The following is a 16,319-nucleotide window of genomic DNA, read 5'->3' as shown; positions in this document are numbered from 1 at the left end:
TGGATTTAATACAGTGTATAATGAGAAGCCACTGAAGGGTTTTTCAGGGAAAAATTATAAGTACCACTGTTCTTTTAAGCAACTGAAATGTTGGGGAACCTGGGTGGCTCAGTGGGTTAAACCTCTGCCTTCGGCTCAGGTCACAATCTCAGGGTCCTGTGATCGAGCCCCACATAAGGCTCTCTGTCCAGCGGGGAGCCTGCTTTCCCTTCTCTCTGCCTGCCTCTCTGCCTACTTGTGATCTCTGTCTCTCTGTCAAATTAAAAAAAAAAAAAAAAAAAAGAAAGAAAGAAACTGAAATGTTAGGGATGCCTGGGTGGCTTAGTCAGTTAAGTGCCCAACTCTTATTTCAGCTCAGGTCATGATCTCATGCCCACTTGGGATTCTCTCTCTCTCTCCTTCTACCCTTCCCTGCCCCCAATCAGGTGCTCTCTCCCTCTTAAAAAAAAAAAAAAATTTTTTTTTGAAATGTTAGTAGAATATAGCCATTTAGAGGATACATTGGAGATTAACAATTAACATGAAAAGACCAGTTTTTGTAATTGCCTAGATGAGAGATACAGACAGAGAGAGAGGACCCAGTCCAACACAGGGCAGGAGTGACAGAACATATGGATGGCAATACGGGTGCAGAATCGACAGGCTTTGACAACTGGACAACTCACTGGACATGCAGATGAAAATGAGGGAGCATTTTAGGGGAACTGCAAGAGTTCTGGCCTCAGAAGCCCTGAAAATGAGCAGAGATCAGGAAATCAGGGAGTAGGGAGGATCATGTCTGGCATATGGCAGCTCGAACATTTACTGGACCACGGAATGCTGAGTTTTAGAGTTACAAATGTATCCAGACTACACTATTATTTTAGTTGGGAATTACATTTAGATAGTAATAGGACCCTGATTACAGTCTCTTCAACACCCTACAGGTTTATTTTTAGTCCTTTGAAAGAAATTCTGAGGCTGATGTCCCAAAACGTGGTTGCCAGGGACCCAAGGCTTTCTATCTTTTTGATCTATCGCCCTTAATGCATGGTGTCCGTCCTCAGGTTTGCTTTATAGTCCACTATGAACGCTGGAGCTCCAACCACCACATCTGCATCCCAAAAATTAGAAGAAAGCAGGGAGAAGGAAAAAGTAAAGATGATTGTTGTATTAGTTTTCTATTGCTGCTATAACAAATTACCTCCAACTTAGCGGCTTCGAAAAAAGCACACACCAATGTATTACCTTACAGTTTTATAGGTTAGAAACCTGACAGGGGTCTCACTGGAGTATCATCAAGGTGTCGGTAGGGCTGTGTTTCCTTGCGGAAGCTGTAGGAGATGATCTCTTTCTTTCACTTTTCCATCCTCTATAGGCTACTGCATTCCTTGGCTCCAGGTCCCCTCCCCCATTTTCAAAGCCAGCAGCAGTGGGTAGAATTCCCACACTGGGGCGCTCTGAACTCTTAACTCTTCTCCCTCCTCTTTCACCTTCAGAGATCATTGTAATTACATTGGGCCTGCCCAGGTAATCCAGGATGCTGGTTAACATCATGAATGACATCTGCAGCCTAAGATAACATATTTATAGGTTCTGGGGATTAGGCAGGGACATCTCAGGGAGCATTATTCTGCCTTCCACACTTGCCTTCTGCAGATTTAAACATTGTAACACAGTCTTCTCAAAAATCTTACAATATTCAATGATGCCTCCTATCTGCAAGGAAGGCTGAACACAATTTTCCCTTTGACACCACAGAGACCTAGTCCGAAGGAATAAGGGAGAGGAGATATTGGATAGGCGGTTGGCAGTGTCTGATGCAAATATCTAGCTTATGGAGCCCTGGACCATTGTGGTAGCATCTTAATTTGTTGGCCTTACTCTAGACAATCTGTGTTGTCCACATTGCTGCAAGTGAACCCCATGTGATTAAGACAAATTAGTGTTGTAAAATCTCTATTACCTATGTATTTTCTATGGGGCCAAATTCTGTAGCTGGATGCTGAGGGTCTTTTGCGTGCTGGCCCTAAACTACCTTTTCAGATTATTTTCCACCTTTGTCACCATATATATGAGCTCTGGCTAATTCCATTCCCCACTATTCCTTGAACATACTAAGCCCTTTCACATCTAAGTAGTAAATAGTTCAGTTCTATGATGCCTCCATTCCCTGCCTCCCAGTTCCTCCACCTGTGGCCTTCCATTGATCCTGTCCTCTACTCTACCTCAGCCACTCAGTCCAATGGCAAATTCTTGACCTCATCATTACTGATAAGTGTAACTTCTCCATAATGCTCAACATCCCATTCATCCTATTCAATTAGGAAAGAATGAAATCTTGAGACCTGGGATGTCTGTGTTGATGTACTTGGAAATCTAGAATTCCCAGGTTACCCCGGACCACCTGGACCTGCAGCGGTGACCCCTCCTGGCATTTTATGGGGCGCCTGGGTGGTTCAGTCGGTTGAGCATCCAACTCTTTTATCTCAGTCCGGGTCATGATCTCAGGATCATGAGATTGAGCCCCACATAGGGCTCTTTTCATTAGATGAGCCCCATATCAGGCTTTGTGTTCAGCACGGAGTCTGCCCAAGACTCTTTCTCTCTGCCCCCTGCCCCTCCTCCAGCTCAAGCACCCTTGTTCACTCTCTCTCTCAAATATATATATATATATAAATACACACACACACACACACATACACACATATATATATGTATTAAAAGTTGGCATTATGCCCTTTTTGAAGACAATCAAGAGGCCTTGGCTTTGCAAAGGACTGTATGCTTCCTACAGAACCTATAGACATGGAGGTGGTTAATAAAAGATGCTTTTTGTTAATCCCAAGGTAAAGGTGATGGGCAGCCAACAAGGAAGTTGCTTAACTCATAGGACCAAAAAAAAAAAAAAAAAGTCAAAGATGGGTGATCAGGAAACTGAAGGTAACCACCCCAATAAAAATTCAAAATCTTTTCAGCACTTTCTGGAACAGACCCAGAACCCACTGATTAAAGGAAAGGCTAAGCTCCCATGAAGAAAATTAATGGAACACAGCAAGTATATATGGAAATAATATTCCCAGTTCTTCCTCCAAAGGCAAAGTGATAGAAAGAAAGTCCTTTGTTAAGAAAAGGGGACTGAGTAGGTACTTTGAGAACACACAGAAAGCTGAGCCTTCATGGCTACCCCACTGGAGTGGAGGCTTTGGGGACCAGAGAATACATGGAGTTTTGTCCCAAGTTCAAATTACAATAACTCCATTTATTCACAGACCTACCCAGTGATCATTTCTCTGATAGTCAAATGGATGATGAGAAATTTATACTTGGCAGGAGGCACACATTGGCTCCTTGGATTGTGGGGTAAGAGTTACCTAGTGAGGAATCCAAGGAATCCTCTAAATCATAGTCTCTGGCTAAGGTAGTAAATCCAAGCAATACTTTATTCCAGGGGGCAACAGCAGAGATAACACACCCTCAAGACCCAAAGAATGCAGGGGTGATGATCCCCATCATCTCCCATTTCATTCACCATTCTGGAACCTACAAAACCCAGATGGACTGTGATGGATGACATGATACACAGAAAATTTGACCAAGGAGTAACCCCAGTTGCAGCAACTTTGCCAGATGTGGGATCTTTGCTAGATATCCAGCCTTAAATACACGGCATTTAGAAAGCCACTTATCCGAGAAATGTGTTCTTTTTCATCCCTATCAAAAGGTAGCATTGGAAACAGTTTGCATCCATGTGCAACAGACAAAGTACAGATATATACATTTGCCCCAAGATACCCTACTTCTTTAATACTGTCTAAAATTACTCACACAGCTTGGACATTTCATAGACCATCCCATTATTCCAGTCTATGGATGGTGTCTTTGTTCCTCCAGCTGGAGGAACAAGAAATGGCAAGTATCAGAAGTCTTAATAAGACATATGTCCTTCTGACAGCTGGAAATAAATATTACAAAGAATTAGGGAACCACGATACCAGTGAGGGTTTTAGGGGATCAGTGTTTTGGATCATGCTGGGACTCCCCCTCTGATTTAAAGTACACATCACTGCATTGGGCCGCTAAAAAGGAAGAAATGCCTAGTAAATCTCTCCACATTCCACAGGCAGCATTTTCCAATTTTAGGATGCTGCTCTGACCCATTTATTGGGTAACATAAAAGTTCTCCAGCTTCCAGGGAGCCCTGGCACAGGAATCGAGACCACATTGCCGGAAAAACCAGCCACTTGGCCATATGCCGCAGAAGAACCAATGATACTAGATGTTTCTACTGCTATAAGAAAAGACATCATATGGACTTAAAGCAAACTTGGATAGAAGAATCACAACACAAACTCGTAGGGATCTGGAGCAAGGCTATGCTTTCTGTAACAGATACCTATAATTACTTCGACACAACACTCCTCGCGTTGCTACTGGACCCTTTTAGACATAGAGAATTGGACATTAAGTGACCATGTGGCCAGGATGACCCATTATGGACTGGATTCTATCAACCGGCTGTAAGAATTGGGGAGAGCCTATGTTTCATAAGGTCAAGAAGGCCCAGGAGCAATTCACTGTAAGCTAGAAGTGGTATGCCAAGATCAGGCATACACAGTACTGAAGGCACAAGCAAGCTTCCTGAGCAGATGGCCCAGACCCCTGGGTTATCTGCCATTGCTTCACGATGCCTGTCTCTGACCTTCGCCCCATAACCTACAGCTGCATGAGATGGAGGATTCCTCCGCAGAGGATAAAGAAGGCTAAGTTTGGTTCTCGGCTATGCTGGCTTAGGCTTCTGGAGGAGAACCCATCCATCTGCTTTGTGTGGAAAGAGAGGTGGTCAGAGGTGAAAATACACATGGACTCGGAGGCAGTGATGATTGACTTGGCTTACTGATCAGAACATAGTAAGTCTGGAAGTTTTGGGAAAAGGGGGTCAGGGGAAAGGTCATGTGAATGGGAAGATGGGAAAACTCCCAAAATGTGAACATCTTTATTGCTGACTGTGCCCACAAGAGGGCATCCACATGGAATAGACATTAAATAACCAAGTGGACAGAAGAATTCCTCCAGCCACTATTAGGCTACCCCAGGACCAGCCTAACAGGCTTATTAACGGAGCAGCAATGATGCTATTGGAAGGAGGCTATTCACGGGCCCAGGAGCATGGAGTACTACTCAAGAGTGCCGATCGAACTATTGATGCTGACAAACACCCAACCCGTCAGCCACAGAGACAAATAGCCACCCCTTGATATGACCCTATCACTAGAGAAGACCAAGAAGACACTAGTGGCAAATTTATTATACTGAATCTCTTTTATGCTGGAAGGAACAGCAATTCCTCTCCACAGAAAACCCCCAAACCCAGTATGGGTCCAAAAGGCCTTGGTCAGCACCAAGAGCATAGAGAACACTTGATCTACAAGCACAAAATGCCACATAGCATTGGCTTGTACCAAGAAACTTTATATAAAAAGAAGTATGGCAAAGGGCGTATGGCAAAGGGCATATGGCAAAGGGCATATGGCAAAGGGCACATGACCATTGGATCAACTAGTCCTTTCATATACTGTAGCACTCCAGTCTACCAAACCGATAGAGCAGTAGAACAACCTTTCAAAAGTGTAGCTAAGGGGACGCCTGGGTGGCTCAGTGGATTAAGCCTCTGCCTTCAGCTCAGGTCATGATCTCAGGGTCCTGGGATCGAATCCCGCATCGGGCTCTCTGCTTGGCAGGGAGCCTACTTCCTCCTCTCTGTCTCTCTGCCTGCCTCTCTGCCTGCTTGTGATCTCTGTCAAATAAATAAATAAAATCTTTGAAAAAAAAGTGTAGCTAAGGCATCAGCTTGGAGATGATACTCTGAAAGGATGGGGTGCTATCCTCCAGGACACACTATATACCGTAATTCGAAGACTACCTTATGATCCCATGCCTCCAGTGTGTAGAGTGCATGGATCTAGGCACCAAGGAGCCTTGCTTACCTGCACTCCCAGTGACCCACTTGGGAACCCACAGTTCTTCCCCACAAAGGTAAAGGTCCCTGTTCTCAGAATGGAAATCAACCATGGAACACATTATGGCCCCATTAAGCCCTAAGCTATTCCTGTCACCTGGTCACATTGAGCTCTTTGTGCCAAAATACCAGCAGCTGAGAAAAGATGTCACCGAACTGGTAGAAGAAACTGACCCTGAACATCACCAGAAGAAAAGATGGTTCTTCCATAAGGGAAAAGGGAAAACTGTGTTGGGCAACTAGGTGATCCAATATTGCATCTCTTGGTACTTCCCTGCCCAACTTTAATAGTTAATGGACAAATGCAACAGCCAAATCCCGAGAACAGCTTGATCACCCGAGGGTCAGATAACTCATATATAAAAATCTGGGTTATACCACTAAGTAAGCCATCTACATAAGCAGAGGTGCAAGCCAGGAGAAGAGCATCTGGAATGGGTTTAGATTAGGGAGATGATGAATATCAATGGCAACCTCTAGACCAGCTACAGAGGTGGGATTTGTCCCACTAACCTTCCTTTTGTAAGTTTTCCCAGAAAACAGATGGAGTAGAATCCTTCTAGCTCTTTCTAGAAGTAGCAAACTGAGTAATAGAAGCAAGCAGTGTGAAGGGTGACCTGTAGTGAATTCTGTGGAATGCCATCTGTTACCTCCCCTTAAGACTAAGCACTCACTACCTCAGATCCTATGTGGACTGATTGCTGCCATCTCAAAGTGAGGTCCCTGCTGGAGAATTCCCCTCTCCCAAAGGAAGCCTCTTTGCCAAGGCTGTGTCTCTTCCCCAGAGGAATCCCATATCTAAATATCTCCAAAGGCACACAGATGCCCAACCCCCTTGCCTCAACCTGGGACCACTCTGAAGGTTCCTGTCTCCCCGTAAGATTGTCTGAGACCCCAGTTGTCACAGTATCACTGTTAACCCTGTCCTCTGCCAAGCGCTCCCTCCCTTCCCTTCTTCACAGATGTTTCTTCTGAAAGAGGTTATGGCTCAGCAAACTTCCTGAACACAGATCTCCAACTCAGAGTCCGTTTTCTTGGACTCAATTGAATCTGGCAAAATTTTAAAACCCTAGCTAAATCCAATTCTTCACTTAGTCCAGGCCTGAACCCATGCAATCAAAGATAGCTGGAGAAAAAGACTGTAAACATGCCAACTGGTCTCATGACACTCCTGCTCACTCCTGCATACAAGTCCTTCCCTCTCCCCAGAAATCATTGTTTTCTCCCCTAAACTACTCTTTTTTCACTCTCCAGGACAACTATTTCAGTGTATCCTCTAATCTTCAGCCTCTCCTCTCTCATTCTCATTCTTGGCTCATCAATCTTGCCTTCTACCATCATGGAGGGAAAATGAAGCAATTAAAAGAGAATTTGTGAAAGTTCCAACCCCAAATCTACCCACCTACTGGAATAAGAGTGACTATACTCTACTGTCTCTGTTATAACTGTAGACAAACTATCTAGACTCCCAGCAAGGCAAAACCCTCCACCTACATGCTAAATTTCCATTTTCTCTTGACTACCCAAAAACATTGTTCCACCACGTCTCTCCTGTATCACCAAACTTCCTCTTCCCCTTCAATCAATTGCAACATTATAAAATATGCTGATATTCCTCTGATCTTAAAAAAGAAAAAAAAACTCCTTCCTTAACCCAATTTCCCCATCCCACTACTGCCTTATTTTTCTCCTTTCCTCAAACCTCAAAATTCCTCAAAGAATTTTTGAAAGACTTCTCTCCTAGTTCTTCCTAATATCTCTCTTCCATTCTTTTTTTTTATTTTTATTGAGATGTAATTTACATACCTTAAAACTCACCCATTTAAAATAGGCAATTCAATGGTTTTTTAGCATTCACAGAGTTGTGGAACTATTAACATGATCAAATTTTAGAAGATTTTTATCAGCCCAAAATGAAACCTCTGACCAATTAGTTTTTATTCCCTATTCATCCCTGTCTCCTATCCTCCAGACCCAGGCAACCATCAATCTACTTTTTGCCTGTACAGACTTGACTATTCTGGACTTTTCATATAAATGGAGACCAACACATGGTCTTTTGTAACTACATTCTTTCACTTACCATAATGTTTTCAAGGTCCATCCATGTTGTATCATGTATCAGTGATGTATTCCTTTTAACTGCCCGAGTAATATCCTCTGGTAAGGATGAATCACATTTTATTTATCCATTCATCAGCTGATGAGCATTTCAATTGTTTCTACTTTGGGACTATTATGGAAAATGCTGCTATGAACATTCATGTAACAAGTCTTCGTGCAGACATATGTTTTCATGTCTCTTGAGTAGATAGGAAGAATGGAATTACTAGGTCCCGTGATAACTCCATGATTAACTTTTTGAGGAACTGCCAGGCTATTTTCCAAGGTAGCAACACCATTTTGTTTTCTCACCAGCAGTGTACGAGGGTCCCAATTCTCCAAATCCCTTCCTTTCCGATTCATGTTATTATCTATCCTTTCTGTTATATCCATCCTAGGGGGTATAAAGTGATAGCTCATTGGGTTTTGGTGCATTTCTTTCATGGCTAACAATGGTGAACATCTATCTTTCTATGTGCTCCCTTATTTTTCAAGCACACTCCAATCAAGATTTTGTCCCCATCACTTCCCTGAAATGGCTCTTCACAAGGCTGCCAATGACCTCCACACTGCTGTCTTCAAAGGTCACTTCTCAGTCCTCATCTGTGTTTACCTAGTCGTAGCTTTTGACGTAAATGAAAACTCTCTTTGAAACACTTCATATTCTCGGCTTCCAGGATAACATATTATCTTTGTTTCCCTCCTCTGTTTCTGGTTGCATCTATTTATTTTCTTTTCCTGGCTTGATCTCATTTCTCTGACTTCTAAATGTCAGATTCCTCCAAAGGGCCCATCTACAATGTCTTCTTTCTCACCCTCTGCACTTCATTCTTTATGTGATCTCATCTATGATCTACATAACCTCCTCCAGATTCATGACTTTAAACGTCATCTACATGGTTATGAGACTCTATATAGGAATGACGACCCTCAATATTCTATTCTCTTCAGCCTGGATCTCTCCCCATATATCCAAAACTGCCTATGTAACGTCAGCACTTGGATGTTTTTAAGAGGCATCGAAACTTAACGTGCCCAAACTGAGTTCCTCTTGTTTTTCCCAAAGCTAGTCCCTTTCCTTTCTCAGTGTATGGCAACTTACATGGGCTTAAAAATTGGAAGCTATTCTTGATTCTTCTTGCTCTGACCTCTCATGTCCAAAGTACTGTGAACCTCTGTGGCTCAACCTTCATGATCAATCTAGAATTTGACCACTTGTCCCCCACCGCCACTATTCTGGTTCAAGTCACTACCATCTCTCACCTGGATTGTCAAAATAACCTCCCAAACGGTCCTCCTGTTTCTGTCCTTGACTCCCTGCAACCATCTCTCAACACAATAGCCAGAGTGTTTCTGTTAAAACCTAAATCAGAATGTATTTCTCCTTGCTCAAACTCCTCTAACGGTTTTCCATCCTGCTTGGAGTGAAAGCTGGAATCCTTACGGTGACTCACAAAGCCCCAAATTATCTGCCTCCTCCTTACATCTCTGAGCTCATAGTCCCCACTCAATCTTTGCATTCTGGGCATTCTGACCTCCTTTCTCTCCCTCCAAGACTCCACGTCCACCCTTAGCTCAGGCCTTTGCTCTTTCTGTTTCCTCTGCTTAAAGCATTCTTACCCCTGATATCCATATGATTATTTCCCTAACTTCCTTTAGAACTTTACTCAAAAGTTAACTAACAACAAGTTTCCTGTCCCCCCATCTAAAATATCAGTCCGCATCCCAACATTTCATATCTCTCGTGCCTGCTTCATTCTTTGTCTTTACCACATATCGTATGTAAGTTAGTACATATTATAATTATTTGTATTTCTTATTTTCTGTCTCCCTAACTAATATTGAACTCCATGAGCATGGAATCTTGTCTGTTCATTCACTGATATAATCCTGGGCAATTAGAAAAATGCTCAGCACATAGTAGGCACCCAATAAATACTTGCTGGGAAAATCCCTTTGCCACATCTTCCCTCCTTAGAATGGTCTTCCCTCCTTTTCTCCACCCAGAAAACATATTTACCCATTTATTTTTTTTTAATATATTTATTTGACAGAGAGACACACAGCAAGAGAGGGAACAGAAGCAGGGGCAGTGGGAGAGGGAGAAGCAGGCTTCCCGCCGAGCAGGGAGCCCCATGTGGGGCTCGATCCCAGGACCCTGGAATCATGACCCGAGCTGAAGGCAAACGCTTAACAACTGAACCACGCGGGTGCCCCCATATTTACCCATTTAGACAGAAATTGAATATTACCTTCTCTCTGCATCTCCCCTATTTTGCTGACTTCGTTTCCCTGTCAGAGTCAGTGGCTCCTTCCTCTATGCTCCAAGAGCATATTATATTGAACCTCTGCCATTGTACTTAAAATATTGCTTTGTGCCTTTCAGTTTCTAATTTTCCCACAAGATAATGAGTTCCTGTAATGGAGAATCATCACCTTATTTTTTTTTTTAATCAGCCTTGGTGCCTGGCCTATAGTAAAATTCAATAAAAATGCTGAATGAACCACCAAACATACTCTGTCTTCTTTCCACTTCCTCCCTCCCCTTTTCATGACTCATAACACTGACCAAAGTGCTGGCTAACAACTCTGCTCCCAAATTACCCATGAACCCCCACTCTGACTAGACTTCATACATGGTACCTGTTCCCAGATTGTCCCCTTGGCCGTCCCTACCTCTGATCAGATAGTTATTTCCTCGGGGCTTTGCTAAGTATCATAATATGACAAACTAGTAAATGCCAAGATTCCTAGCAAGATTTAGTAGATCGACTGTTGAATATTATACTATAAAGTTACCACGTATTTTTTAACCCAGGCAACTGGAACAACATGGTGCTGTAGGAAGAAATTTGAGGATCAGAGACCCAAGTAGGCTATTTGAAGGTGTTGTCTGATGGCTTCCTGACTCCTGTGATTCGGAAGGTCTTAAAGGAAGAACTGCTTTGAGCATTATTGATCATTCACCTCAGGGTGAATTAACTTATCAGATTATTTCCTGAGAACAGAAATGTTTGGAGATGTTTAGATTTTTTTTTTTTTTATAAGAAAAGAATGGGGTAAGAGGGACAGCGAGAGGGGGAGATAGACAATTTCAAGCAGGCTCCATACCTAGTGTGGAGCCTGTTACAGGGTTTGATCCCAGGGTTGAGATTGTGACCTAACCTGAAATCAAGGGTCAGACACTTAACTGACTGAGCCACCCAGACACCCCAGAAAGGTTGTTTTTTGAGAAGAAAATAAAGGAGAAGAGCAGGGACATACTGCCTATCTGAGGAGAAGAGAGGGTAGTTCCACCAAAAAGCTGAAATGAGGAGCTGGGTGATACCATCACTAAAGATAGACCTGGGGATGTTCTGTGTTCCTCTCTAGCCACTCTACTTTGGCCTTCAGTAGGCTCAATCCTAGGGAAAACCACTGTCCAAAAAATCCAATATAGAAATGGCCCACTTAAGAGAAGAGGACACACACTATGAATTATGTAAAAATGCTTTGGAAACCAGAGAGCATATTAATTCATCAACACACACACACACACACACACACACACACACACACACACACTCATTGAGCCCTGAAAGATCAAAGCATCTCCAAATATATATTGAGTATTGAGTGTTAGGTACGTGAAAGAATCAGGCACCAGGGCTACAAAGAGTAAAAAAAATCCTTAGTCTGAAAGGAACTTAAAGTCTAATAAGGCAGACATCATTTCAAACTAGTAGAGTAAGTACTGGGTAATAGATGTAGAAACACATTATACTATAGTAGCAGCACTCAGCTCTCATTAGGTACATAGTAGGAAACAGTTGAGGTAGGTTCTCAAGGGTGAGTAGGAGTAGGAAAATGGTATGAGAAACAGCATATCAATGGCAGAGAGTCACAGAAGCACCTGGCTTGGGTGGAAATATTAGTCATATGATACAGCTGGATTATAGGCTTTGAAAAGTTGTATGGTGGTAGATGAAATTCAGAGAAAGTAAGAGATCCGGTTATGAAATATCTTGAATGTCATTTGAAAACTTTTGGACTTTATCTTTTTAGACAATGATGAGCCATTTAAGGATTTTATGCAAGGGATTAGCATTTGCTGAAGTTCACTTTTGGAAGATAAGTCTAGCTATAGTATGGAGAATGGATTGGAAAGTAAGGAAGAACGGAATCAGGAAGACCAACTGAGAGCTGCATTATCCAAGTGCAGGTGAATGAGAATCTGAGTTAGGTAATAATAGTAGAGGTGGACAAGAATGGACAGTCTAAACACTTCACAACCAATTGGCTATGGTAGGGAGGAGTCATGACTGGCATGGTCAATTGTTTTCACTGATCTCATGAATTTGCTGATACAGGCAATACTGAATGCAGAGAAAGTCTTTCCTTGGACAGTTCTACTTCTGAGTCAGGGCATATGGAGTCTGATGTTCCTGTCAGACATCCAGGGGGAAGTTTGGAAGACAAATGGAATATGGAGAGTCAGTCAAGAGATAGATCTGATTTGGAGACTTAAATTTCAGAATCACACCAACTTATGGTATAGATGGAAGCTGGTTATAGGTAAATTGTCCAAAGGGAGTATGTTTAGAGACAACCCAATACACTCTGCCCAAATGTGCAGACTGGTTGGAAAGAGGGAGCCAGGCAAGAGACTCAGATTATATGGAGACATGAGGAAAATAGAGTTCTCACAAAGAAAAGAGAGGAGAGTTTAAATGGAGGAGCATCAAACATAGGGAGAGGCCAAAAAAGAGATCTTAAAAGGCTAAAAATGTCTGTTGGCTATCACAGTATACAGGTCATTGAAACCTTGGTGGAAACACACTTGGTGAAGGAATGGAGACTTGGTGAGGAAAGAGAGGCATCCAGGGAACAAAATTTAAGGTGAAACTGACTCTCAAAGTTGTGCGAGGGCAGGGTCAGCATCTGGTAGTGAGTGTAGCCTTAAATTTGAAACCCTAGGTACCTCTTCTGTGTTACCTCATCTCCTAGAAATGACCCTGAAAAGTAGGCTTCAGCTACCATAGTTTGTCTTATCCAAACCCCAATACAGGACTCATTCGACTGGCCCAGTCCTGGACATCTAATCCAAGGGCAGCTAATCCAAATGGTCAGCATGCCAGACTAATTATATTTCCTCTCCTGAGACTCTGAGCAAGGAAATATCACGAGAATTTATTAGTTGACAGTAGAAGAAAAAGTAAAGAAAGCTTATCTTTTAGAGGCCAGAATAGCCATAATGGGCCACATTAGGCCAAAGTCATGGGAAGACTGACTTCTAAGTAAAGCTAAGGAACCTACTGGTAGAGAGAGAAATGGGATCCAGTAGTAGAGAAAAGTGGGTCCACCACAAAAGGCAGAAGGAATCACCAGTCTCTACAACCCCTTCACAGAGCTTTTCTTCCTGGTGCAAAACAATTTTATATTAAGCTCCTTTTTCCTCAAGTTATTTTGAGTTGAACACTTCTCTTCTTTGAAATCAGTAGAGCCTAAAGTTATTTTTAAGGGAATGCCATCTGCGAAACAAGCAAACAACCAAACAAAAAAGGTAAGGCAATACAGAACAGGGTTATGGGAAACAAGGGCCAGTTGAGGTCTCCGTGGAGGAACAGGTTGAGATAAGCTTCTTTGACTAACTTGACCAGTATGTTCATCTTATGGATTGTTCCTGAAACTCTCTGCATTGGGAGACAAAATGTCCAATGCTTGCCCAACTCATTCGGTTATTTACTAGGTGATTTCACTTGGGTCTTAGTCTCCTTACCTATAAAAATGGGGATGTAAACATCGACCTACTTGTCTCATGGTAGAGACAATTCTTTTTTTTTTCTGCAAAAAGCTTTATTGTTTCCATTTGGTATGGAACGCTTCACAAATTTGCGTGTCATCCTTGCACAGGGGCCATGCTAATCTTCTCTGTATTGTTCCAATTTTAGTCTATGTGCTGCCGAAGCGAGCACGGAAGAGACAGTTCTATTGAAAGATCATGGATCTTATTGAAGAGTAACACATCAGGAGTTAATAATGTGACTACTCTCAATTTATAGAGGTAATGGTTTCCATTTTCTCTGTAGTAAGATCAGCCCAGGATTTCCTGAATGGTGCCACACCCGCCCCCATCTCACCTACCTGCCACCTGTTTCTGTGTCTCTTGTACAGTGCTTGAAACCCTTTGTTTATTCTGTCACTGCTATCTTTCACTTCGGGCTGAGTTTTACGAATTCCCAGTAACTGAATAATTAATAAGTCTCACCTGGAAAATCTCCAACATTATTCCTTCACCTGAAAACCTTTTAGGAATGATCCCTGTGAGGTGGTAGTGGCCACAGCAGTGATGGGAGTGGGTGCAGCTGAGAGGATTAGTAGTAGTTCGGCCGTGTCTACACTTTGGGAAATTATATGTGGTAATCTGAAATTGAGCTTAACTCTTACTTCCTAATGCCTTACAAAGAACCTGTATTGACCCTAAAGGGGAGCAGATCTTGCTACCCCCAAATATTTCTCTTTCGCATAAGGATAATTTGATCCCAAGGGAATCAAAACCCAGCAAGTTCAGGAAAAGTTCTTTAACTCCCTATCAATTGCCTAAACTTAAGTTGGAAAGGGGGTCTCTACCAGGAAGACAACTATTATCAGAGATATCTTTTCACCTAAAAACTAATCTGTGTAACAGGGCAATCACCGTTCCCCATACATCTCTTCTTACCTTCCTGTGGTGGTCTTCCCACCACCTCTCCTTTGTCTCCTCAGACCCCTGCCCCTTTCCTTACTCAGGAAGTCATATAAGCTTTGCTTACTTGATTGTCTACTGAGTCTTGGAACTGTCTTTTGGTGGGGATGGGGGGGGGGATGAGAACAGTGGAGGGGTAGAGGGAGAGGGGAAGAAAGAATCTTAAACAGGCTCCATGCTCAGCGTGGAGTCCAACTCAGAGTTTGATCTCACAACCCTGAGATCATGACCTGAGCTGAAATCAAGAGTTGGACTCTTAACCAACTAAGCCACTCAGGTGTCCCTTGGGTCTCTTAATTTCACGGGGCTCCTATAAGTGTGACATTAAATTTGTTTTTCTCATGTTAATCAGTCTTATGTCAATTTGATTATTAGACCAGCCAAAGCACCTAAAAGAATAGAAGGGAAACTTTTCTACCCCTTCAGTTGACAACCATGAAGGGAACTGCACTGGATAGACACTTTGCCTCAGGGCTTTTGCTGCTGAGATCCTGGGAGACCTCCAAACAAAACTGGCAGAGGTAAGAATTCTTAACATATCAAGTGTTCCTGATCTCAACCTGCAGGGTCTGGTGGAAGTGAGAGTGGTGGGAGTTCTTTTACCTTTTTCTAGATTCGGATTATCAGGAGAGAATGTGTGTGAACTAGTTCCTTGGATACAGAAACTCTGGTAAAGATCTGTTATGAGTACTCTTGTTTTCTGCTGATGACCCCTGTTTTCCTTTGACCCCGTCTTTTGTGTCACTTGTCATAAGGAGGAAAACCACAGGGTATAATGCAGGCACAGGTCCCAGAAGCCTGCTGTTCAGGCCAATCTCACAGAGTGGTGAGTTCACCATTCTCACCAGACCACTATGCGTTTAGACAAATTTTGCTGTGAGTTAATGTGCGCACAAGGTAAAGTCTATTGCTAATGGGAATATCAGAAGCAACAACCACAAAATTGGTGAGCACAGGTCAAGCACTTCAAAGTCACTATTGAGACTGATAGAAGATTCTACTTGTCAATGGCCAGATAATGGATCCTTTGAATTGGCTATACATGAAAGAAAAAAAAATTAGAGGCTCTCATTCTTAACAATTGTCTTATTGGTACCTTGGAAGGACCAAGTTGAAAAATGAATACAAAGGAATACAATGGTTGGCCTTAAAGACTCCCTTAATAAGATGGAAGAATAGAAATTAGATTTAGAACAAAATTAAGGTCCATATCTAACATAAATTCCCCTTCTCCACTCTCTCCTACACCCCTTTATTCCCCAACACCCTGTCCCTGACCTCTCCCTGAACTTTTGGATCTCTGGGATTCCCTGTTTAAGCCCCTCTCAGAAATCCAGCCCCATGGCCTCAGCAACGTCTCCTAGATTCCCAAATTCCTCCACCTTCTCCAGAAAATCCCTTAAATATCCAGTTGCCTGTTTTGGCTTCCTTTGAGATTTACAGAAAGCACTAAGGAAGGAAGGAAGGAAGGAAGGAAGGAAGGAAGGAAGGAAG

The 16,319-nt window shown here is 42.6% G+C and overlaps 1 non-coding gene across 1 annotated transcript; it reads right to left on the bottom strand.

Moving 5' to 3' along the window:
- Positions 1-13,948: 13,948 nt before the first annotated feature.
- On the bottom strand, positions 13,949-14,055 carry LOC123950125. Its single transcript, XR_006820129.1, has one exon. It is a non-coding gene; the product is annotated as a U6 spliceosomal RNA (small nuclear RNA).
- Positions 14,056-16,319: the final 2,264 nt, after the last annotated feature.

This window comes from Meles meles, chromosome 8 (assembly GCF_922984935.1).
Source record: "Meles meles chromosome 8, mMelMel3.1 paternal haplotype, whole genome shotgun sequence".
NCBI lineage: Eukaryota > Metazoa > Chordata > Mammalia > Carnivora > Mustelidae > Meles > Meles meles.
Note: the sequence above shows the minus strand (reverse complement) of the source record. Positions and strands in the feature narration are given on the sequence as shown.